The sequence below is a fragment of the Pyxicephalus adspersus genome, chromosome 7, assembly GCF_032062135.1.
Source record: "Pyxicephalus adspersus chromosome 7, UCB_Pads_2.0, whole genome shotgun sequence".
Lineage (NCBI taxonomy): Eukaryota > Metazoa > Chordata > Amphibia > Anura > Pyxicephalidae > Pyxicephalus > Pyxicephalus adspersus.
The window spans coordinates 79,117,945-79,145,610 of record NC_092864.1 but is presented as its reverse complement, the minus strand read 5'-3'; the positions used below and the strand labels follow the sequence as shown (position 1 = coordinate 79,145,610).

The 27,666-nt window shown below is 38.1% G+C and overlaps 1 long non-coding RNA gene across 2 annotated transcripts in view; it reads right to left on the bottom strand.

Annotated features, from left to right (window-relative positions):
• Positions 1-5,510: 5,510 nt before the first annotated feature.
• LOC140335991 (uncharacterized) overlaps positions 5,511-27,666 on the bottom strand; it is a 50,431-nt gene continuing 28,275 nt past the window's right edge. Inside the window, exons 2-5 of one of the 2 annotated variants that reach the window (XR_011921794.1) lie at positions 18,849-18,919; positions 12,697-12,786; positions 8,530-8,724; positions 5,511-6,548 (exon numbers count right to left, since the gene is read on the bottom strand). This is a non-coding gene — a long non-coding RNA (uncharacterized lncRNA). Of the gene's footprint in view, positions 6,549-6,614; positions 7,489-8,529; positions 8,725-12,696; positions 12,787-18,848; positions 18,920-27,666 lie in introns of those variants that run through there. The other variant, XR_011921793.1, reaches the window with a different exon arrangement.

Here is a 27,666-nt window from a genome sequence, read left to right as displayed (position 1 = left end):
TCCCAGATATAAAACCCAAAAAGACATAGTTGGTCCAGAGGAAGGCAAAAAACCCCGGGTATAATTTGCTTCAACAGGGGAAAAAAAATCCTTCCTGATTCCATGAGGCAATCGGATGTTCCCTGGATCAGCAGTCTCTGTTATCTTTACTTTAAAGCCTTAATCCCCAGTTATATTCTGTGCTTCTAGAAAAACATCCAGCTTTTTCTTAAAGCAATCTATAGTAGTTGCTGAAACTACTTCCTGAGGGAGCCGATTCCACATTGTCACACACCTTACAGTGAAGAATGCCTTCCTTATCCGGAGCTTAAACTTCTTTTCCTCCAGACGCAGAATGCCCTCTTGTGCTATGTAAAGATCCCCAAGCAGAATGCCCTTTTATTCTTTGTATTTATCAGAAGGTAATGATCATAATGTGCAAAGTAACAGCTTTTAAAATGTTATTTGTGTTACCATTATGGATTATTAGAACATAGAACATTTATTATCAGCAGGAACCTTTGGTATTAGGGATCATGAAGAATAGAAGAAGTGAAAAAAGCTGCATATGACTTACTAAGTTTCAATGCACCTCATTAGGCATGCACCAAAAAAGTTCAACACACAGCAGGTCAAACTCTGAACTTCATGTGCACTGCTCAATAAAAGTCGATGGGATTTTGGTTACCTGCATTTGACATTTGTAACACACTTTGATTACCAAAGTGTGTTACAAATGTCAAATGCAGCAAAATCATGCTCTTGGGGACTTACCCTACAGGCATTCAGTAAAAACTGAATAATTAAATGCAATGAAAAGTTGTGTTTGATGAATCTGTCACAATGAGACTGAAAAGGTTTTCTCAGTATGTTAGGATTTTTGCATTGCTACATAGTACACTTACAAAGTTTACTTTTAGTTGATGATTTATGAAAAATTGATGTAACAAGATATAGCCTATGTCAGCTAAAAAAACAACAAATTTAGACCCATCAAAACAAATTATACCTAAAAAAAAAGTGTATATCTTATCTAAATGTCATATCATACATTACAAAAAAAATCACCACAATCTGCTCTAAAATTATAGCAATGCATCTGGCCGTTCAGCTGGGGTACTTTTTTCTTTTGTTTTTTCATAAGTAGTTTTAAATGCTCAGTTTGCACCATTCAGCTTGTATTTTTTTTTGTATCAGTGATTGAAGAGTAGTTGATACTAAGAGATTCAATGTTTTCCTCTTTGCTTTGCTAAGGTGCATTACCATGGTATCATAACATAATTCTCATCTCACAAGGAAATTGACCATAATCTTCACGTCTGGACAAATGACTACGTATACACACAATATCGTAAATGCCCATCTGGAACAATTATTAATGCTTTCAATTGGCAAGCTCCAGACTTTGTAAATGGTTGCTATAATATTATAGTAGTAGAAGATGTAATAACTTCACTATTGTTCCCACTTTCTACAAAATACCTTTACATTTGGCATAACCCAATATTATACAGATCATTGCCATGAGTACTAAATATCTCCACTTATGACAAGCAGAAAGTTACCTTTTTATATATCAATTCATACTGAAATAGTACACTAACTTACTGTATGAGATTTATAAATAACTAAATGATGTTCTCATACATGGCAAATGTTTTGTGCTAGCTATACTCATGAACAATATAACTTGTAAAAATAAAGATACATCAAGTACACTTATCATGCTAGACACCTACAGACAGTCTAATTTACCAATTATTTGTGATAGTTTTAGGTGAGATTGCAACACTTGCAATGGCAACTGCCAACTACAACAGTATTGTAGTTTGTCTTTATAGTAGACACAAAGAAGCTAGGTAAGACCTTTTTTACTGACACAGTGCTTTTCCTGCCAATCAGAAGGGCAAGCTGATGATTTAAAATAGGTTTCAGATCGGACTATACAGATCATTTTAATGTCTAATTGAGAATTAAAATGGACCCATACTATTTTACCTTTCTTTTGGTTTAGTAAATACAGAGCATAGGGTCCCTAACTCTGTAACATTTGAAGTAATTAGGTTGCCAAGCCTGGTATTTAACCATATGACTTGAGGGAAAGCAAAGAGGAAAGTCTCATTATGGCAACAAATGTGTTCAATAAAGTCAGTGTAATAAAGGTTTGTACACTACACAAAGTTCAACTATTCAAGTTAAGTTCACCATAGACATTGCAAGTAAACATATTTACAGTGGTCAATAATCGACAAATGCTCAAAGCCAGACGCGTTTCACCATTACGGCTTCTTCAAGGAATATCAAAAAGGCTTGTATTGAAAAGAATCATAGCAGTGGAATATGGTGACGTTAGACATTTAGCTTTAACCACCTGGGCGTTACACTGATGTCTAGATTTCTGTACCAAAAGCGGTACACTGTTTTTCATGAAATTTTTTTTTTTAATTGTAGACCTGTAACTTACAGAAATATGTCCGAACAAGGGTTCTAGTAGATATCATGAAAATAAAAAAAAGTACTTTTAATAAAATCCTATACTTTTTTTTTGCATAGAAATTTTTGTTTAGATTGTGGGCCTGTAATTCTTAGGATTAACTCCCGGATATGATAATTATATTTATTTGTTATATTATAATCATAAATTATAATATAATACATAATTATAAATAATATAAACAATAATGAAATAATAGACAACAATGTAATCTAAAAATAAAATTAAAAATGTACGGTACTTTTATTTTTATGTTGTGTGGTGTTTTTGTACTGTAAAAACCATTTAAAAGCAGATTACATTGTAATCTGCTTTTAAATTTCCCTCCCTGACACACCCCCATACATCACCAATCACATCACTGGAAGATGACTCATCCTCCAAGTGATGTGAGGGGGGGATTTCCCTGCCCTGCTTACAGAGACAGAGAGCTGCTGCTGCTGCTCACATCTCCAGAGAGATGCACAGCACAATGTAGGATTTCTGCATTGTGCTTCACATCCCACTGCAGATGCCAGCAGCAATAGCAAATTTTTTATTGCTGCTGGAGGAGCTGCGGGGACCGGGTAAGTATTTTCTTTCAGTTGTAATCGGATTGTCATACAATGTATGACAATCGGATTGCAATATAACGTTTGTTTATATTTTTAACTACCTGAGAAAAGTTCGGGTTCAACACTTTTTGCAAGTGTTTTTACCCCGAACTATGTCGGGTTTAACGGCCAGGTGGTTAAAGGTTGCAGTTGATAACTGCGTAGAAGTAGTAGCGAAAATTTGATGATAGTGTCCCAACGGGATGCTTAATATTCCTAGGCTAACAAAGGTAGTTATAATTAAAGTTGTTACCTTCCCAAAGGAGAAGAGATTTCTGGGTTATGTGTTGCAGAAAGGGTATGGATAATAGAGCTGATATTTCAAATTAAAGTATTGGTAACCAAAATGGCGAAATGGTATAGTGTACAAACCTTTAAAACACTGACGTAATTGAACACATTTGTTGCCATAAAGAGTCGGTCCTTTTGCTTTCTCTCTAAGCGTATATCTTCTGATTTAAGTAAATCATTAATAATTAAACAATTATGTAATTTCCAAGCTTTCAGGTAAATATTGGGTTCTTAATAAACAATTTTGGTCTTGGTCTTGTCCCCCCTTACCTTGTAGATTGGTGCCTCTGCAGTGGAAGTCCTTCTCAGTACATTACATGCTGAGGCTTCAAATCTGCTTGAGCCCTTCACTTTGACCTCTACTATTCATCGTTAGTAGTGTTGGTGTTCGAATTCGGGTTGTCCTTATATTCGAGCCAAATATGGGCTTTAATGGCTTTAATGTTAAAGTAATTTATTGAATGTGTGTGATTTGTATAACTAACGTTTATTAATTTTACAGGTTATCCCACAATGACAGGATGATTCTCACGGCTGCACAGCTGTGGGAATATTCCTGTCAATGTGGGATCCCCGGGCAATAGAGGTTTAATGAGGACAAGTCTCCCCATTCATTCACATCTAGTGCTCTGTGATTGGCTGAGGAAAGGAAAATCCTGATGACACATAAGCTGTCATCAGGGTTTACCTTTTCTCAGCCAATCACTCTCATCTGAGTTCAGTTCCCATATTCACCAGGCTATATAATCATTGATAAGTACAGCCCCGGGAGCTTGGGAACCTGCCTTCACAGCTGATACGCAAGTGCTTCCAGACAGCTGTGACTGCAGGCGATCTCTTAATAGAGTTTCTCCATTGAGAGTTCATCTGAGTTCAGTTCCCACGCTCCCTGGGTTGATAAGTACAGCCCAGGGAGTGTGGGAACCTGCAGTCACAGCTGATTGGAGGCACGCAAGTGCTTCCAGACAGCTGTGACTCCAGATGAACTCTCAATGGAGTTTCTCCATTGAGAGTTCATCTGAGTTTAGTTCCCATGGTCACCTGGCTGATAAGTACAGCTCAGGGAGAGTGGGAACTTGCGGTCATGTTACGCTGTTCCGTATGTGTTCATGGAAAGAGAATCTCTATCCAAGAACACATACTACAGTTATGCTAGGGCTGCAAGAGCAATCAGGGAGTGGGATTGCTCTTGCAGTTCTACACAGTCCCGAAGAATAGCCTGAATTCCCCCCCACCCATAGACTTTAATGGCGTTCAATCACCCGAAAAATATCAGGCTATTCAATTGAATAGCCGCTAAATCGAACACTGAGCTATTCAACCAACACTAACCGCTAGTATAATTATGCATGTGCACCATTGCAATCATGAGGGGGATGGACAGAATCAGGCGACATAAATGTGTGCAAGTAATAATGATTGGTGGCATGGTAGAGAAATGTAAAAGCACTTCATGATAATATTATTATATAATAATAATAATAATAATAAACTGTATTTTTATAGCACCAACATATTGTGCAGTGCTACATGATGTGTACATGGCTGCATGTTTGGAATAAAAGTGGTCGAGGCCTTTTGTACATAAGCTTTTATTTGTGTTTGAGTTTCTTTTTTAGTATACAAGTCAATGTGAAGGTTCATGCATCTGAGAGGAACATTGAAGGAACTCCATGAGCAATGAGTGTCTTAGAAAATAACTAAAAGTATACTGCACTTTACAGGTGTCTGGAGCCCAACTACACATGCCCTAAATCTTAAGAGACACACAATGTTGTTTGCTTTCTATCAGCTAGAGTTTAAAAAACAAAAAGTTGCCATTTTGTGTATTGTGTTAATGCAATGAAATCACAAATTACTGTCATGGGTTGCAGCAAACACAATGAGGTATTTTGAAAACACATTGCACTGCAGCACATGTGTTATAATGCACCACCAGGAAACATGGATGAACTATCTGCACGCTGGGGTAAGAACATTTTAACCTGTAGATATTTTTTTAGGTGCCTAGTGGCCCATTCAAAATATATGAGCTTTTTAATGAAATGCACAAAAATGCTTGGTAAATACATGTGTATAAAGGCTCTCATGGCCAGGAACTACAGTACTCTGCTGGGCTGTAAAGAAAATACATTTTTGTCCGAGGTGGGTTCACTCAGAAAGTATTAATATATGGGGCTAACTGGATCAGAAACAATTTGTAGTAAGAATAAAAATACACAATTACTTTGTGGCAATAACTAAAGGGCAACTCTTACTATTTAAGACACTGGGATCTGGGATCAATGTGGCCCAAGTCACTAATAAACACAACCCAAGTCTAATAATTGTATTTTAAGTGGACATGGATGAAGGCAATAGTACAACAGCATGAGCCCCCAAGGTAAACCATATAAAACCTCTAAAGCCAATGATTTTTCATAAAAAGGAAATATTTTATTCTTTAGACTAGGAATATTTAGTACCCCTTAGGGTTTATTTTTCTTGCTGTCCAAGAAGTATTCTTCTGAATTCCTATCCCAGAGACGTGAGAGAAAATCACCCCAAAGTGAGGAGATTCATCTCTAATCATTACAACATTTGTTCCCATTGGATGCTTTACCCTCATTTCTTGCTCAAGTAAGAATTCCTCAAATTTTTCATCTTAGAGGCAATGGTCACAGGACAAAAAAGAAATCTCTATAATGGAGACAGAGAGACCCATAAAAGCCTGAAAGAGGGTCTATCCTTCATCCAGTCTATGCTTTATTATTAATAAACTAGTGAATCATGGAATCCTTCAGTTTCAATTTAATATTTGCTAAGCCAGTATGTCTTCTCCATTACAAATGTGTTGGCTCTATTTAGGCATAAAGTTATAGCCTAGTACACCTTATATATAAGGGACGACATTCAAAAATCCGGCAACCCCTGGACCTAAGAAGTGTCGGATTTTTGAAAATTCCGGATTTTTTTTTTACTTACTTCCACACACAGACCAGTCTTCCTCCTGCAGCACCACGGACATCTGGCACAGTTCCAGGGAGCAGGGACGTCTCAATGTGTGTTTGAGAAAAAGCTGTTTCTGCAGAACATGACCATGAAAACATTAGTGGCCAAACAGTGTACTGCAGTCCCTGTATTGTAAATGCGATCCGAAATTCATGCAGGGAAACTGAAGGATCCCGATTATCGAATTTTCGATTGTCAACCTGTATAAATATATACATATATTATATATTTATTTTTTGCATATGCAAACAGATTTAAAGCACAGAAAAAAGAATGCAGAGGGCCAGCATGTATGTATTTGTTACATGTAGTAGCAAAACCCATTTTTTCCTATCTGATCTTTACATACAAAAAAAAACATAAAGGCACGCAGAGATAGTGTGACCTTCTAAAGAAAAAAACAGACTGAGGATAGACAAGGCATATTGGTAAACCTGCATACTTAGTTCCACTGATGCTAATGCTGCAAATTATTTGGTACAATATAACTTTTTATTCTTTAATTACACTCTGGAATGCATTTTTTGTTGAGTTAGATCTTACACTTGTTTTTTACTAATTTTTGGGTGGTGAATCCAGAAATGACCCCAGTTTTTTGCTATCAGTTTTTACGATACAGAGTACCTCCCATTTTTGTCAAAAACATACAAGTTTTACATACAATGAAAAAATAATGAAATAATAACTTGAATGTGCTGTTCATTTAAATTTCTTTTCTTATTCAGGTAAGCAGCTAAGGTAGACATTTATGCTTATAGCTTTTCCAGGAGTGTTCAGTGTTAGGACCATACCACCGGATGCTCCAACAATAGTCAGCCATCATATGTACATCCCCTCTACTCTGATACCGTCCTTCCATCACCTTCACATCTGGGGGAATCATTCACCTTGCGCATCACTGACTGCACCAAGGTTTTCCGGGAAGTTAGGAAGATGGCTATGCAGAAAATGCACCTTGATGCTCATATTGCAACCAAGCATTTTGTATCTCTCCAAGAGTTTCTGGACAATTTCTGTGTAATTATTTGCTTGTGTGTTTCCAAGAAAGTCCTTGACAATGGCTTTGAATGATAAGCAAGCATTCTTTTCCACTTCTGACATTGTCCTGATGAAATGTTCATCTTTGATGAGCTGCCGAATCTGTGGACCATCAAACACACCGGCCTTTTATTATTATTATTATTATTATTAAACAGGATTTATATAGCGCCAACATATTACGCAGCGCTGGCCTTTATTAGGAAATGCCAAAGTGAGGAACTTGGAACATTCTCCTTCAGTTGGCAAAGCTTTAACAAACTGCTTCCCCAGACCCAGTTTCATGTGCAGAGGCGGTAATATAATATTCTTTTTATCAACAAGTGGCTCATGTAGAATGTTTGGATCTCCTGGTTTTAGGGCAGATCTTGGAGGCCAATTCCTTTCCACCCAATGCCTCTCAAGAGCTCTGCTGTCCCACATGCACAGATAACAGGGATATTTGGTGTATCCGCATTGCTGACCAAGAAGGAAGCATAACATTTTCAGGTCCACACAGATGACCCAATGGTGTTGGTGATATTGCAACAACTCAATGACTCTCTTTATGTCTGCATATTCTTCACAAAGAGAAACTGAATGGCCAATTGGGACTGACCCAAATATATTGCCATTGTGAAGGAGGACACACTTTAAGCTCCGCTTTGAATTATCGATGAATGGTCGCCATTCAGTTGAGTTATAGGTTGGAATTCCCAATTACTCCATTAAACCAGGAATGTTATCATAATACACAAAACCACTGTCAGTTATAAAGTACTGCAAAAATGCAATTTCTCTGGCTCGAAAGTATGATACCTTTTACAAGTAAGTTTTTCTCACACAGTCTTGATGCTAGGAGTTCTGAAGCCTTCTTCGATAGTCCCAAATCACTCAACTCATGCTGATCAAATCCCTTACGAAGAGTGTCCTCTTCAATTTCAAACTAACTGCACTTTCACAATTTGCATACATATTTTAGTGTAAATAAGCTTAAAAATTGAAGTCAACAAAAAATGTGTTCAAAATTGTTCCCCAGTGTTATTCACACTGTTTAGATGAATAAGCCTAAGCATAAGAATAGAAAATAGAAAAGTCCATTTCCAGGCAAAATTAAAACTACATCTTACCTTCTTACTCATTGTGACTTTCATGTTTACCTACCTTCTGGAAAAGTGATAAATGTAATGATGTCTGCCGTATTTGTTCTTTATGGGTGCAATTTCATAATGCAATGGAGCTGTAATTGAGCACTGCAGATGTGCCCATGCCAGTCAGTACCTGGCCGTACCCTTTTACTGTCACCACCACTGAGGACTCATCACTGGACAGCAAATACGAAAAGAAGGAGTCCAAGTCCTGCACACAGAAGAAGAGTACAGACTTGGGACTGGAAAGTCATATGACTTGGGTTTACATGGGTAAAAAGTGATTTAAGTACTTGTCTTTATTAATGGCATCTATCTATCTAGTTATAGAAGGGTCTGGGGCACGTGTAAGTCTGAAAAACAGATTTCAAAAGCAGATATAGGGCATATTATTACCTAACATGGCATCAGGAAATATACTGGTATTCTCAGTATTAAAATAGTAAAAGAACATTGTTTTCATAAATGATTAATGCAGGGGTGAGACACGTGCACCTGGCTTGATGGATATTTGTCATGAAAGAAATATGTATGCAGCCATTTCTGCTAGCTTCTTGTCTGTCATGCTAATGCTTTGGCTAGAATATTTTATCTCTGGCATTTAACAAATATACAAATAAGGAATTTAATATTTTCCCTGCCTTTGCATGCTTCTACTGTGAATTACTGGCACGAGACACAACTAAAATTCCTTTTTTAGGAGCACATCAGTAAATGGCAGCTCTGCATACTACTCTCATAACAAGTGTACATCACACAATTTAGTCAAGTGATTTTAATAAATAGTTGATACATTTTGCCTGTTCTTTATTGGTTTACAAGTACAGCCACAGGATAACAAAGATGCAGGCAGTAAACACTTATATATAATTATTATATAATGTGTAACCTTACCTTAGACAACCACTGAATTAGATCTTTTTACATTACATTTACAATGACACACAACCCTACAGTGTACTCTATACTAATAAATAAAAGCAAAAGTTACCCTGTGAATATCCAGCCACTTTGTGACATTTAGCAATAAAAAAAAGAAGCTTGGTCACTAACAACATGCATGCTTCATACTGTCTAGGGGGAATACATTTGGGGGAGTCAGAAATGGAGATGGATCTGGGGGTTCTGGTAGATCATAGACTTAATAACAGCATGCAATGCCAAGCTGCAATATATAAAGCTAGTAAAGTACTTTCTTGTAATAAAAGAGAATAGACTGCAGAGATGGAGACATAATCCTGTACAAAGCATTGGTCACACCACATCTGGAATATGCAGTCCAGTTTTTGGCACCAGTTTACAAAAAGGACATTGTGGGATTGGAGAGAGTGCAGAGAAGGACAACTAAACTAATAAAAGGAATGGAGGAGCTCAGCTATGGAGAGGAGAGATTAGCTGAACTGAATCTATTCCCCCTTGAGAAGAGACGTATAAGGGTGGATATGATCACCTTGTATAAATATATAAATGGTCCATATAGAAAACTCTCTTCCCAAAAATTTACTTTGAGATCATTACAAAGCACAAGGGGGCGCTCTTTGCATCTGGAGGAAAAGAAGTTTAATCTCCGGATAAGGAAGGGATTCTTCACTGTAAGGGCTGTGAAAATGTGGAATCGGCTCCCTCAGGAATTAGTTTCAGAAATGCTTTTCTAGAAGCACAGAAAATAATTGGTTATTAAGACTTTAAAGTAAAGATTACAGAGACTGTTGATCCAGGGAACATCCTTATGCCTCATGGAATCAGGAAGAAGTTTTTCCTGTTGAAGAAAATTGTACCCAGGGTTTTTTTGCCTTCCTCTGGACCAACTATGTCTTAAAGGGTTTTTTATCTGGGATATGTTTATTTCCCAATGGTTGAACTTGATGGACTTACATCTTTTTTCAACCATGGTGCTTCCTCCACCATAGGAAAATACAGTGGTTGTTCACAAAACAGGCATTGTGACTATTCCAGAGAATAGATCTTGGAAATCTGCCACTGCTTCAAACTAAATGGACAGAATGAACTGCAACTTTTTAGGTCCTATATAGCAGAAAGAACAGGCGATGTCCTCTCTTCTTCTGCTCCTCTTCCAGAAGTTGGATTTTCGGCCATCTTAATTGGCCAAGCCGAGATGACGTAACTCCCACATGTGAGTGGCAGTTCATTTAAATCTGGCAGCCCCAGGGGATGCTGGGATACCTGGCATATCCTGGTATCCTGGACTGAGCTGTGCATACATTGCCTGTCCCTTCTAAAATATAAATCCTGCCTGCTCGCTATAAAAGAATGCAAAACATGGAGTTTGCAGGTTCTTCCCGTGTTTGTGTGTGTTTCCTCCGGGTACTACAGTTTCCTTCCACAATCCAAATATATAGAGGTAGGTTAATTGACTTCCCCAAAAATTGACCGTAGATTGTTATAAAAATATATGACTATGGTAGGGACATTAGCTTGTGAGCTCCTTTCAGGGGCAGCTAATGACATGACTATGGACTCAGTACAGCGCTGTGTAATATGTTGGTGCTATATAAATACTGTATATTAATAATAATGCAAACAATCAGCAGGTGTTTCTAAGCAATTAGAAATGTATTGAACCCAACTCTACAGGTCAGGGATGGTTTGTTTGCATATTTAGTGCACTTTATGGCAGCCACATTATAATTCAGTTTGGCAACTAGGTTATCTTGCTTTTTATATTAAGACACAAAAAAAAAGTTTCTATGCAAAGCATGGTGAAGCTACTATAGCAAATAAACCAAGAAAATAAAAAATATATTGCTGAAGACAGGAGGAGAGGAAGAAGAAAATGAATAATTCAGGGTTAGCTAATGGTTAATAGAGTTTGACTTTTATGCAGCCAGCAATGTATATCTTGCTGGTAGCACCTAGGGCATGGGCCCCCATAAATTGCTAAATAAAGCCCCTACCCGCACATCTACACATATGCAAGAATAGGTGCACCTACAACCCACGTAAATGCCAATGCATGATACAAGTTAGGTATTGCCAGGTATGCTAAAATCATTGGTAATTATTTTAAGGGCCATTATTTAAGGTTACCTCTATACCGATGATCTGCGACAAGTTTAATGTGCTGCCAATGGACAATATAAGATATCAGAGTCTGTTGCTATTTCTCACGACAATGCAATTTGAAGGCTTGACATTATATTATTTTTTGTTCTTAGTTGAGACAATATCATCTTTTATATTTTACCATAAATATTGCGTGACATAAAACATTGCAACTGCAGATGCTACTGACACTATTCATTTACAACAAACATCTTTGTTTTCAGAATGTTTTCATATGTAAATCCTCAGGCCCAAAAAATAGCATTTTAATATGTGTGTAAAATGCAAAAATAATTCTGACACTGAACAAAAAACAAAATTTTGTTACAATGGATTTATAAATGAACCTGGCAAACAATGCCACTGCTGCTTACAACCGATAGAAGTAACTTACTCTAGAAGAGTTTATGTTTCCATGTAGTTTGTGGCGATCTTCCATGGCTGCCGTGCTAGTAATGACTCCACTGATGTAAAACATTTATAGCCAGCATGTTTACCTAGCTTGGTAAGTGTTCCTAAATTTGGATACTAGCTGAAATTAAGGAACTCATCATATCTTTGCACTATTTTGCACTTATGTTCAAATGGATACATGGATATCTGAGAATCCCTGCTTCCCCTGTGAGAGCCACAACTGAATGAATTCCCGAACTCCTGCCAAACAAGAGGGCCAAAGATTTGGATGTGGAAGTAATACAAGGAGAAGATGGCAGTGCCCATAATAGATTGGTGAGTATACCCAGGGTTCGGGTCCGCTTTAATAATGAGTCCGCAGCTTTCCTTTCCTTGAGTGATCCAGCACACCTGGAATGGATTTCTTAAAAGTACTTTGCTACGGTTAGCAAATATTTTTAATCCTGAACCAGATAAATTCCAACTCTACCCTATATTAGCACTATGGGCCTGATTTATTACAGCTCTCAAAAAGGGTGTAGAGTAATGTGCAGAGGGTTGATTCAGAATTGTCAACATTTCATGAATAACCACATATTTATTAGGCTGCATGTGCACACAGCATTGTATTGTAGTGTTCTGTAGTGTGCTATATTAGTGCTTTTGATTGCAATTCAAGACAAGTGTATTATAGCATTTTGCTCCATATACACGTTATTTTGCTCACCTATATTTGTAAATGAGCCTTCCTCCCCAGTGCTCAAATACCAGGGCTTCTAGTAATCACGGAGATTGTGGCATTTCACAAATGTTGGTGCTAGAGAGAAAGTCAGAGAGAGATTGAGGATCAAATCTGAGAAAAACCTGAGCGTACCAGCACTATAATTATCCATAGCAAACAAGGAAATAGGTTTGGCAGTGTTAACATATATATTAGTTTGCTTGTCCATAAGTCAACCTAAGTCACTGTCTGGTGTTCCATGTCATTGACAATAGCTTATTAGCCATAAAAATTGCCAATGTTGAATAGCAAAATTTACCCCTACCCCCCTCCAGAATAGAATAATAAATAAATTGTTTTCATACTGAACCCAGGCAGATTTGTTCATCACTACGTTTAAATGGCCACCAAATTGAAGAGCTGAACTGAACCAAATGCTTTTACACAAGCTTTTTGTGTATACTTGGGTATGAGTTGGAGGAATGATGCCAAATAAATGCACCATGACCCCTATGCTGCAGCAGCTGATAAATTCTTCGGGGATTTCCCAACACAATGCAGTGATCACGGCTTGCCTGGCATGGATTTCTAAACAGCCAGTGTTAGGTGCACTTTGCATCTTGAAATTATGAGATGTGTGTTGTTTTGTACATATTATACTAATATTCACTCATTTGCTTATCAAGGTACAACATAACGCCTCTAAGCTGTAATAATAGGAAGTGGTACAGCAACACCCTGGCTAAAGATCTTCATAACCCAATATATCGTTTCTTTCACAAGCAGCAGTGTTAGAGTTGTGATGTGAGATCATAAAGAAACATTATATAAACAGAAAGAAATGTACATTTATTGCTAATGAGATTTTTTCTATCTTTTTTTGTATTTCCATCTTTTTTATATTTTTTCACATAATAAAGTGACATGACCAAACAGACGTTGCCCTCTTTTGGGCTTGCAACTTTTTAACATCAGGTACGGAAAGACATTTTGACAGGACGTACACAACAGTACAAAATGTCTGAGACATCAATTCAGATTCTATTAACAGTATAAAAGTAAACAACCACCTGCTATGCACATAACCGTATCTCGGTATATTACCTATCTTTCTATCAAGTAATTATTTCCCCAATCTCTCAGAACTGGGGGGCGGTGGACAGGGGTGTGGGGCAGACTTTTACAATCATGTTTCTCTAGTTGGTAACTTGGCTATGATAGGCATTTGTAAGGTGTTTCTATTCTTTGTTTTAAATATATGAGAATTAAATCATAGGTAATCTAGATGGCCAGAACACCTGTTTCAGGTGACCCAAAATGCGTTAACATGCCCCACGCCAAAAAAAAAAAAATATATATATATATAATTATTATTATTAATATTAAACAGGATTTATATAGCGCCAACATATTACGCAACGCTATATATATATATATATATATATATATATATATATATATATATACACACATAAAGACAGGTATATATTATATAAACACGTATTTATTTACATAATATATGTGATATGTAATATATAAATTTTACACCAAATCCAAGCACAATGTATCTCTTAGTGGACTGACAATTCTGTTTAGGCCACTCGAAGCTCTTTCACGCCTGTAGCCTAGCACACAAGTGGTGTGCTTCAGTGTGTCCGTATTTCTCATGACGCATCGCATGCATCTCATTTATTCAATAAAAGCATCTTAGAATCCACTGTCCATGGAGTACAATAGACTCATCAAAGCTCTCCAGGCCCAGAGAGGATAAACTTTCATCAGTGAAGCTGGGTGATCCACAGTAATTGGCTATATGCTAGCAAATGTTTTTCAATCCCGAACCAGATCCATTCTAGTTTTACTGGATCACCCGGCTTCACTGATGAAAGTGTATCCTCTCCAGTCTTGGAGAGCTTTGACAAATCAGTCCCACTCTATAACTTTTGTCTAATGCAGTGTCCTAGAAGGAACCAGGGGAATCTAGCTAAGCTAATCTGTGCTAATTTCTGACCTGCAGTTGACCTGCAGACTATACTGCTCCCCCACTTTGTGCACGTAGTTGCCGTGGACTGGAGCCACAGTTGCCCAATGCAACATGTTTGACATTTGAGTGACCAGCAGCTTCTATTGACCTAAATACAGCCTCACTCAATCGCAGCTCACATCAGTTAGAAGTAGTTGCAGCTGCTCCCGAAGAACTGAAATGACTCAGAATTCATATTTATTAACTTCCTGGAAACATTGAACTACAGCAAATAACAACCTCAACTGCATGACAAAGACTTTAAATGCAGTTGTGGTTGAACTGAAGTTAAAACAACAATCACACTGGCCCTGATTTATTAAAGCTCTCCAAGGCTGGAGAGAATACACTTTCATCAGTGAAGCTGGGTGATCCAGCAAACCTGGAATAGATATGGCCTAGGATTGAAAACAAATAGCTAACAAATAGCTTGATTTTAGGAAATCCATTCCAGGTTTGCTGGATCACCCAGCTTCACTGTTGGAATTGTATTCTCTCCAGCCTTGGAGAACTTTAATAAATTGGGGCCACAGTGTTAAGGATGGGCAGCTGGGAGCAGCCAACATACAGTAGTATTTTGGAAACCCCGATTTTGGAAAGGCCCTATTTCCCTGCTGCTGCTGTGTGTTCCCCCAACACAGGTTTGGAGGCACAAAAGGTGGGCCGTATAGTGGGCAGAGAGCACCCCTATGTTTAGACTGTGTAACTCAGCTAGGTGAGAGGATCATGGATAGATCAGGGTCCAGGCTACTTGAATTGTTTGTATAGACATAACATCAATTTTAGGGATGACCAGTAGTTCAGAATGCATGCGGAGTAAGAACAATTCCATCCTTGTGACAATCATAGGCACAGTGCTTGTTGTTCAGGTATTCCCAATGCCTGCCAGACAAGACTTTATTACTGTTTCAGTTATGTATTGCTGTAAGCCCTTCTTGCTGCCTGACATTGATCACAGTAATGTCTAGCTGACCCGCCAATGTTTTCATTAGGATATGATTAATTATACGCACACAGCAGGCTCAGAAAATCTACCTATGGCAGCCTCATATGGTTGACAGCTTCATTGAGGATTTTATAGATTCAATATTATTCAGCATTCAGGAAGCAACTAGATTACAAATTAGCCTGAAAACTGATTACATAAGCAAGAAAGCTGAATAATAAAATGCCGAGCTCCTGCATGGAAGTGCTATGTGAAAGACTGAAATATTTAGAACAGAGATAATGTACCTATTAATGTACCTGGAGGTAAGAACATATGTCCACATTCATTGGATAACTTATTCATTCAAGGTCTTTTAAAAAACATTCCTATAAATATATGTCTGACAGTAAGACATTAATAACTTTGGAAAGTAATATATTTCTTTATGTAAAATTATACTTTAAATAGCTCTCCTGATATACGTTCAATACTTAGATCAATAAAGTGCATGTTACTATCTACAATACATGCCTTTATTCATTAAAAGAGCACAGATCACTTGCAATGACCTATAGCAACTAAATTCTAGTGTACCTTGGTCAAAAGTTAGTTTTTAAGCATTTTTTTGTGGGGTTCAATTGTTTCAAGTGCAGCTTTAAACTAAAAAGTCTTATTCAATATCCCAAAAAAATGCCTAATCAGTTATGTTGTTCATGCTAACTATTCTTATTATCATCTTTATTATAACAGTAATGTCAGACTTTTATTGAATAAGGAAAAGCATGCCACCCCCTCCTAAACACCCCACCTTGGGGCTTTACATCTGCATGTTTGAGGACATTGGAGGAGGAACTAAGTATTACCCTCTCTGACCCCCCAAAGAATCAAATTATTACCAAAACCCAGAAATCATCAATCTGTAGCTAATATCAGAAACTGGGCTGTACATTAATGACGTGCTGGTACAGGCCACCTCTTTGGCTTCATCAAATAATCTGGGGCAGCGGTCGCCAACCTTTTTGGTCCCGTGGATCATTAAATTACCGGCTCCTGACCACGCATGTAGGGGGAGCCGGTTGTCAATTAAAGGGGAGGAACCTCTCCATAGTGATGTCATAACACCATAACCCCGCCCACTCTGCCATAGCAGATCTGAGCCTGTGATAGGAGAGTTGGCGGGTTGTGTTGTGAAACACAGCCCGCCCACTTCCCTGAGTCAGGAATGTGCACGGGGGACGTGGTCTGTGGCTCTGGCCAGTGTGTCCCTCTGGCAGGGTTCTTCTCCTGACCCTGCTCGGGGGTGCACTAACCATTGCAGCGGACCCCCAAAATCTTCTCGCGGACAACCGGTTGGCGACCACTGATCTGGGGGATGTCGGAGAAATGCTGGAGATGTGACACTGATAGAAGTTTGCTGCTTCATTTTTCCTGGTCCTGCCCAAGACTGAGACCATTCTAGGATAAGGGTAAAGAGCTCATGCAGACCATTATTGATGTACCAGTTCCAGATGACCCAGTGTTCTTTCTTCTCCGTTACAGTGATAGACCCCTGAAAGTGTACCCCAAATCGGAGATTAGGCACATTGTTAATGCAGCCAGAGCCTGTGTACCTCTGTTATGTTGGTTCCTGCCTCCATGGGTCTCTTGCTTTGAAAAGGTTAATAAGATAATAATAATGGAGGATGTAGCTTTCATCACTGCATGGCAGCGGGGAGAGTTTCCACAAAACTTTTACTGTTTTACTGGAAGCAATTCCAGGAATCAGCAAAATACAGACGCCATCTAACCCCGAAAAATGTAAGCATCAGACCCTGTGAGTGGTCCTGACTGTAACTCTTTCATTTGTTGGGACAGTGTGGGTTGATATAGCATGACCCCTCCCCCCACACTCTGGCCTTCCTCTTTCATAACCCCCCGGCCCTCCCCGGTAGTACACTATTTATATACCCATAAGAAATATGCAATTACCACTTTCTGTTTTTGTATATTGTTTGTCTTATTTCCAAAAATTTAAACAAATAACAAAAAAAAACACAGTATTGCCATGTAAAACTATAAATTTATGTCTGTCTGAAATCTTGCTAGCATTCAGAATATACAACAAAACAATATAATGATATAAAGCTACAGGATGCTGGAATAATTTGCTTCTAAAATCAATGATTAAATCCTAACTATTTGATTGCAAAGAATGTTGAATCTGTGTACAGTAAAATAAATGTTATTAAATTGCATTTAGCAAAGTATTCATTAAAACATCATTTAGTCAAGAAATATCTTACTTGTATTGTGATACAGCTATTTCCCACAGGCCTGAAATGCACAATTGTCAGCTATCCAGCTTATGTTGTGAAATGACTTGCATATTCAAGTGTCTGTAATCTGCTAAATAGATTCTTCAACAAAACTGACCCATAAACGCCTGAACCAGTGCAAATGATTATATTGTGAATTCTGATGCTTAGCTGAAGTGCCAGAACAAAAGGTCATGTGGCGGTGCTGGAATTTGGCCGACTCATGGAAAAATGCTTTATTACTGGGTGGTGGGCTTGGGTGCGATTGCTAGAAACAGTGTCAAAAGGTTTAACAGAACACTGAATTGTATGCAGTGATTGGGGAAAGATCAGAATGCAAATACTATTGCAAAGAGTGCAAAAAAAAAAAACAAGGTAACACAATGAACATCTACAAAATTCTAAACAGATTTAAAGTATATTAGGAAATCAGGTGGTGTTATCTCTTTTAAAATGAATATTGAGGTTAAGACAGGGGAACCAAATGGAACCAAAAAACTGCTTTATAATAAACAAACCACCCAATAATAATACACAACACCCATTAAAGGAAACCCATAGGGGCCACTTTCTGGGAATGGTAAGAAATTGTCATATTTGTTCCTTGTTCAGGACAGTAAAACAAAGGTTTGCTTCGATACAACATTTATATAAAAGGCTATTTTTTAGGCAAAACTCCTAAATTTCTGAAGTTCCAAAGTTTTCCCTTCCTTAAGGATTCTAAACATCAACACAAGCTGGGAAAGTGATAATTACTCTACACAATTATCATCATAGAAAAATAGTATCAGAAAATGTTTTCTTGCACTTAATGGTCTATTTAGAGGTAGCACAGCTTTCTAACATAAACTTCGTGCGACTTGCCCACCGATCATTCTATGTTTTTACAGACACTTACACTGCAATTACTCACCAGAACTTTCTCTGCTACTAGCTAAAGGGGTGCAGGCTTCTCATGGATAGAAGAATACCTTCCTTCAGGAACTGTTAGAATATAATAGATTGTAATAATTAGAATAAAACACGTATTTACTTTTATCACACAGAATATAAACAGTGGAATAGAAACAAAAATAATTCAATTAAAATAAAGTTTCACAGGTGACACAATACCCTGTGGTCCACACAGCATGCTATTTAAATTATGACAAATGACCAAAGATTTATTTTTACAATCCATTGCATGTCTAAATGAGGCTTATTAAAATATGAGCTTATTTTAGGATAACTATGAACATGAACACAACAGCAGCAACAAAATGCTGACATTGATTAAGGTATTCATTCATAAATAAAAGTACACTAGATTTACTATCTGCTAATTATATCACCTTCCTCTCTGTTTTTGGGGATGAGGTAGCCCACTGTACGTTTTAAGTTACCACCTTGAATTTACACACAGCTGTGGACTCTCCCTACACCCTGAATTCAGATAGTCTGGTCTCAATGGAAACCTAAAGGAGTGCATTTCAGACATTTTACAAAATATGCATTTAAAGTTGGTGTTTAAACAGAACTACTTAAATCCCTCGTTGAATGAACCAATATAATAAATGCAACTCAAACCCTTATTTTAGTGGGGAAACTTCTTTTGTAATGTAAAGTAGTTAAACACCCATGGTGATATTCACAAAACACTTTTTTCAAAAACATAAATCAACAATATTTTTATTTAAAAAAACCTCTAAAATTAAACACAGAATATTCTGATGTACAGACATCTTATAAATGTACATCTCACACTGCATGTTATAACAAAACCAGAATAATCATCCACTTGGGGTATCTATTAGTGAGTCCCAGTGATACAAATATTGAGTCAACCATTAAGACCTTTTAGTTAAATGCATAATGCATTTTGTGGACCCTAGTCTGCTTCATTAGATGCATAAAAAACTTTTCAATCAAGAAGAAAGTTTTGGCCTAAACGAAAGGTTTTTTCTTACAATTTTAAATATTTTTCTTTCTACCTGTGCCTTTCTGTCCAAGTGAGACCACTTCAAGCATTTATTATAAGGGTTCAATGCCACAAGGACAGGAAAAGTTCCCTTATGTATCACAGACAGAAATTAACAACTGAAAGTAACTTTCTATACTCCTCAAAACTGGAGTTAGGTGGACTTTATATGAATGACAACATTTTATTTTAATTTTAATTGAATCAATCAAATAATACCATTCAACATTCCGGTATACAAGTCAAGTGTTCCCATCTTGTCCATTGCCATGATCAGGTCTTCCCCAAAAAGCGACAGGTGAGTGTGACACATACTGAGTGTGACACATAGTGAGTGTGAACCATAGTGAGTGTGAACCATAGTGAGTGTGACACATAGTGAGTGTGAACCATAGTGAGTGTGACACATAGTGAGAGTGAACCATAGTGAGTGTGACACATAGTGAGGTGAACCATAGTGAGTGTGACACATAGTGAGTGTGAACCATAGTGAGTGTGACACATAGTGAGAGTGAACCATAGTGAGTGTGACACATAGTGAGTGTGAACCATAGTGAGGGTGACACATAGTGAGTGTGAACCATAGTGAGTGTGAACCATAGTGAGTGTGACACATAGTGAGTGTGATCCATAGTGAGTGTGAACCATAGTGAGTGTGATCCATAGTGAGTGTGAACCATAGTGTTGTTCTGTTCTTTGAAGAGGAGAGGTGGGGGAACCAGTGGCAAGGTGCTCACTTGTATTTCAGTCCTTCAAACAAATAAAGATGTACAGGGGCCATGTTGACAATATTAGACTGCCAGGGTACATTTATAGACCTTTTAAGTCCTGATAGATGTTCAGGACTCAATCTGCCTCCCCCACTCCAAAGAAAAAAAAAACAGCATAGGCCTAGAAAGTAATTGCTATAGGAGGTACGCGTAACATTGGAAAATGGTAAACCCTACATGAGCCAAGTCCATATGGGCTTAGGAGATGAATACACCCATGGGAAGTTGCAGGAAGTAACCCTCTTAGAGAACAGCAAAGCCTGGAGCATTCTGATATGTGAATTTCTCATAAACACAGTACTTATACATAATTATTCACCCTGTAGATTTGGAGGAATCCCATCCACTGGGAAGGATAGGCCCAATTGGAGTGGAGGAGACTGCAGCTTGTGTCTGGAACAACATTCAAACCAAGAACAAAATGGAAAGACATAAAGACATCAAAAGTTTTAGCTAGTTTAGGCGGCTCATTTAGGGGGGTATTTTTAGTCCCATGTCAATTTGTCTGAAAGTTGGTTCAAATCCCTCTACACTTTTTGTTTCAGCGCCTACTAAAACAATGACTTGTTCTGCCACCTAGTCGCTAGCTGTCACAATAGGAAATGCTTTATCTTCTAATGAATTTAGGAACAAATCTAGGTACAATTGCCCTTTTTGCTACACTTTTTACGTTATTCTTCTTTACCAATGAAGCAATGAACTTGACATAAGTCATTTCATTAGGATAAAGCGCCTGAGCCCTGGGAGACCCTTAAATTCTGTGTATGCAGTCAATCTACATCTATGTAGTTTGTAATTTATCCAAAAGTACATGAAAAATAGGGGTAACCATAGATCTGAGCACTGCTCCTGCTGTGGCCCCTGGAATGCCATTCAAGCATACATTATTACAGACATTCTGGTTGTGCTGCTCATTGCTTCTCACATGCACTGCTGTATGTTTTTACTTTATGTTACTTTTATGTAATGTTTTAGTTCTGAAACCATAGGAACCAAGGTCATTTCCTAATCTTTGAGCTGGGTCTGTGTTGGGCAAAGCAGCCCAATGAACCAGGTGTGCCGGCGATATTCTTTATCAGTATGTCCATAGAGCTGGAAAAATGCGTAACATTTAATTGTAGCACGGGCACATAGAGGAAAATGTCAGCTCACATGATTTCTGGTAAAATCAAACAGATACGACAGGACACTATCAATGCTATATTTACCAGGGCCACCTGTTAGGTCTTTAGAATAGTGTCAAATGTAAAATGTATTAGCTGAAATGTAATGTAAATCAATGTAAATAAAAAATGTTGCTCAAAGGAAAAAATAATGAAAACATGTTTCAGAGACATGTTATACAACTTTTTTATGTAACACATAAATGCAAGTCACATACCAAGACAACTTCCCCAGGTCCTTTTTATCACCCCTTTATTTGTCTGTATTAACCCTTTTACTGTTATCATCCTATTACAGCAGTACACACAAAGTCTGAAAACAAATACAGGTAAAATAGGGGCCACAAGTTTGTGTACAGCTTTAGAAGGTCTTGATTTGGAGCTTCTGCCTTTAATTGATTCAAGGAGCTGGAAAGTCTATGGCCCCAATAAAAGAATACCAGTTATAATCTGACTTTATAGCTCAGATTCTGTCAGGTCCTTGGTTAAAGTAAAGTGCATTTTGTGACAACTTAAAATATTATAAAATATCCTAATTTAAAAATACATTTAAAATTAAATACAACATGTATGTACAGTCTTGCGATGAAGAAAGTACACCCTCCAAGTTTTTGTGTATGCGGACACTATATCAAATAATAAAATGAATAAAATTAGGTAAATACAACCTCAGAGGAACAACAAGTTCAGAGGAAGGCAAAGAAACCCCGGGTACAATTTGCTTCAACATGGGAAAAAATTGATTCCTTATTCCATGAGGCAATCGGATATTCCCTGGATCAGCAGTCTCTGTTATTTTTACTTTAAATCCTTAATCCCCAGTTATATTCTGTGCTTCTAGAAATCATCCAGCTTTATCTTAAAGCAATCTATATTAGTTGCTGAAACTACTTCCTGAGGGAGCCGATTCCAAATTTTCACAGACCTTACAGTGAAGAATCCCTTCCTTATCCGGAGCTTAAACTTCTTTTCCTCCAGATGCAAAGAGCGCCCCCTTGTGCTTTGTAATGATCTCAAAGTGAACAATGGGGAAGAGAGTTCTCTGTATGGAGCGTTTATATATTTATACACAGTGCTCATATCCCCTCTTATACATCTCTTCCCAAGGGAGAATAGATTCAGTTCAGCTAATCTCTCCTCATAGCGGAGCTCCTCCATTCCTTTTATTAGTTTAGTTGTCCTTCTCTGCACTCTCTCCAATCCCACAATGTCCTTTTTGTGAACTGGTGCCCAAAACTGGACTGCATATTCCAGATGTGGTGTGACCAATGCTTTGTACAGGATTATGTCTCCATCTCTGCAGTCTATTCCTCTTTTATTACAAGAAAGTACTTTACTAGCTTTATATATTGCAGCTTGGCATTGCATGCTGTTATTAAGTCTATGATCTACCAGAAGCCCCAGATCCGTCTCCATTTCTGACTCCCCCAAATGTATTCCCCTACACAGTATGAAGCATGCATGTTGTTACCCCCAAGTGCATAACTTTACATTTATCTATATTAAATGTCATTTGCCACTTGGCTGCCCAATCACACAGTACATCCAGGTCTGCTTGTAGATTATAGACATCCTGTAGCTATTTAACAAAAACACAATATTCGGTACACCTTTACTACTTCCATTGAAATTAGGAGGTTAGGCAGCAGCCAGGTGTTGCTAATCACATGCAGTAGATTATTGATCAGATGTTTTGACAGTTTGCTGGTCTTCAGCAATCAGATGTGTGCTAATATAATGCATGGAGAAATGAAATACTCATTGATTGTTTCTAGAGAAGCCATTGTTGCTGCCTATCGATCTGGGTTATAAGGCCATTTCCAAACAATCTACAATGAGAAAGATTATTCACAAGTGAAGAACATTCAAGCCGGCTGCCCATCTATCCAGGATAGAACTTCTCAGAAAAAAATACACCCTAAAGTCATAAAGTCATAACGTCAACAGTTACTCAGCCTCAGGTAACAGGTTAAATGTCATAGTTCATGACAGTACACATAGAAAAAGACAAATATGGGTTTTTTAAGTATGAATCTAAAAACAACATGGCAGTCTGGCTTAGGTTTACAATGCTGCATCTGAACAAGCTACAAAACTTCAGGAACAATGTGTTTTGGACAAATAAACTCAAAGTGGAGAAGTTTGGCCATAACACACAAGGCCACAATTCCACGCCAATGTGAAAACCAAACACAGCAAATCAGCACAAACTCCTCATGATGAAGGGCTGATGATTTGGGTTTGTTTCGCAATCACATGACCTGGGTACCTCCTGTCAACCGTAAACTCTTCTGTATAATAAAGTATTCTAGATTCAAATGTCAGGTCAAACCAGCAAATTTACAACATATTGGCTGAAAAGGAAAAGAATCGAAGTGTTGCTATGGCCCAGCCTAGACCTCAACCCGATGGAATTGCTGTGACGGAACCTTAAGATAGCTGAGCATAAAGAAATAACTGCAAACCTCAATGAACTGAGGCAATCCTGGGACATAATTCTACCACACTGATATGAGAGACTGATAAAGTCATACAGAAAACAAATACTTTAAGTTTTTGCTGCTAAGGGTATGTCACAGCTCCACAAGGCCAAGTGGTGGACCCACTCTGTCACCCGCCCTGTGGGGGGAGACCTTCATGGGGCCCAGGGTCTAAGTAGCTTGGTCTACTCCAGAGCCTCCAGAGGTGAGGATGTCATGCCGCAAGCTACTGCCAGGTGGTGGCCCCCGTGCCCGCCAAGGCTGGTGACTGCCAACAAGCAGGGACTGAAGCGTAGTACAAAAGGGAAATCCAGTAGGGTAGTCAGACAAGCCAAAAGATCAGGAGCAAGGATGGTCAGGAAATGGACAAGAGGTCAGGACGGGCAGCAAGCGGGAGTAGTCAGGATGAGCCGGGTCGGTACACAGAGAATCAGGAACAATAGTGATAAACAACAGTAACCTGGAAGCAGAGGCAAAGGAACTTCCTGTTGCCAGGTCACCTCCTTAAGAAGAGGAGATGGCCGTGGATCAAGTGAGCTGCAGACATCAATCCCACCAGTAGAGGGAGTGCTGTTGCTTGGATGGTCTCAGGTGGTATTTACATGTTGGCCAGCACAGGGAGCGCGTCTGCGGAATACTCTGGTTCTCTGAGGCAAGGGAGCAGCTGACAGAATCACCTGACTTGGAGCAGGAAGTAAACAGAGTGTTGGATCCAGAGGCAGAGATGGTGCTGGCAGCAGGGGGCTGCAAGGAAGGTAAGCAAGAAGGAGGCACAGGACTGCGGAAATCTGTGACAGGGTAGTTCTACAAGCTACTAAATCATGGGTTGTATTTTGTTTTTCACACATGGCTTTTCAAAATTTTTTAATGTTAAAATGTTTTAAATTTTTCTTAAATAAATAACGAAACTATGCAATTTGTTGTGTTGCTTTCCAACTGTGGTTAATTTAACTCATTTTAAAAGGACCGGATTATTTTTTTATTATGTCCTGATATGAAGAACCTTAAAATAGAAAGTGTGTGTACTTTCTCATGACTGTATGTATGTACACAACATTCACATACAGCACTTCTATATATCACATATATACAGTACATAGGAACACTTTACTTTTACTCTTCATGGATCTCTAGTGGGATACGTATGCATCCTCGTGACACTGCAAGGACACAGCTTGTTAGTAACAGGGAAAGAGTTGGAGCTCTTGATTTCTAAATGTTTTTCTACACTTATAATACAAACAACAATAACTGACAAATTCCATGGAACATCTAATGGGAAGTTAATACATTTGTCATATTGTTGACAATTGAACTAAGTGAAATGAACTATAGTAACCTTAAAAAGTTACAAAGAAGATCATGGGTCACTTGGCCTTCGCCTGTGATTGTTTACTACATACAAGCGAAATAGGGAATGTAATCGCTTAGCCTTGCAAGTTCTGCAGAAAAGTATGAGCAGAGTGGGCGGGGTATGGCGTTATGACGTCACTATGGGGTGACAACCAACTCCCCATGCATGCGCGGTTAGGAGCCGGTAATTTTAGTGGTCCGCGGGACCAAAAAGGTTGGCGACCGCTGCCTTAGATGACCTCACATTGTAGATATGCAATTTTGAAGCTACAGGAAGGAGCTGCAAGAAAAACTGTGCACTGAAAAAGGCTGGGTACTGCTTAACCATAATTACTACATATAATACCGTAATATATAAAATAATCTTGGTTTATATTCGGATCACATCAGTAGTTGGGGCTGAAACCTCATGTAAAGTATGTTACAAACTCTTGCCATTAGAGACATGCAGTCATAATTTAACACGAGGTCTCAGAGACATCTACTGGTCAACATACATGTACAAAAGATCATTTAAAGCTATTGACCCATCATTTCCAACTCCAAAGTACTAAAAATTTGTAAAAAAGGAAAAAAGACATACAGACTAAAATCATTTCAAATGTCCTTTTCAATAAATGTTTCAAATATAGCACACCATGGCTGTTATTAATAAACTGACTAAATGTTAATTTTTTTTGGCATTACTAATATTATTTGGACGTTTGCAGTGATGGCCACAATTTGTGCCCTAGGTTTATACTAAAGTCAAAGTATTTTATCTGTATTTTCAGATAAAAAGTATCTTGGTTTATATTCAGGCATAAATGGTAAATTACACGTCCTTGTTAGAGACTGCATAAGTCTAAATAGAGCATCGATTTCTCTTTTATTTGGGACATATCACTAACTGTCCCTCAAAGGGGCTCACAATCTAATGTTCCACCATAGTCATACGTCACAGTCTAACACAGCCCAAGGACGATTTTGAGGAAAAGCCAATTAACCTAACTGCATGTTTTAGGAGGAAACTGGAGTACCCAGAGAAAATCTATAAAAACATACAAACTCCCTGCAGATAGCGTCCTAGCCTAGATTCAAACCTGAGTGTTAGCCACTGAGCCATCCGGGCATTTAGGAAAAGACCTTCTCTTTTTTCCAGTTCTACCAATACATTATTTTTTACATTAGCAGAAACATCGGTTTTGGTTTGTCAGAATGGGAGCACAAATATTTTTCTTTCCATTAACACATTCCAGCTAGAAGTGTTGCTTTTTAAGGCAGACTACAATGTATTCTCAACAAGCACATATTTTTCATTAAGAGTATTCCAGCACTTTTGTCGTGTAATTAACCTACTTGCTTGACTCTTTACTTTGACTATTTTATTAAAAGCAAGGATTTGTGCATTTTTTTCTTAAAGTAGACCTATACTCAGAGATCATGTACACTGTCATTGTGAACCTAATTGTAATAAAAATACAACTTACCTGGTTTGTGTTCTAAACCTTTGTCTTTAACACCTTCTAAATTACCTTCTAGATCGGCTTTGCATTCTGGAAATTAACATTTTTTAGAATGAGTTCAGCTATATCAGTTAACATAACACTGCACAACAACGATTTTGCTACTGGGAATAACACGTGTGATTTACATGATATTGAGTGTGCTGAATCTGAACTCAGAATTTGCCTATCAGGTACAGATTTTAAGGTATAGGCGTGTTATAGGTGTAAAGGCGTTATAGGTGAGCTGTGTCGTCAGAAATAGATATATAAGGTGAGATGGACCGAGGGTTTGTCTCTAGTGTGAAGCCATCTTATTGTATAGGTTTTCAGTATCTGAAGGACAAGTTTGAAAAAGTTATAAAAGATGCTAAACTGAAAGCAGGCATTTTTGTTGGTCCCCAAATCCGCACTTTGATGCGTGATGCCACATTCAGAGACAAACTCAACTCACTGAACATGCTGCTTGCGATTCATTTGTGCTAGTTGCACAAAACTTTCTGGGCAACCAGCGAGCTGAAAAC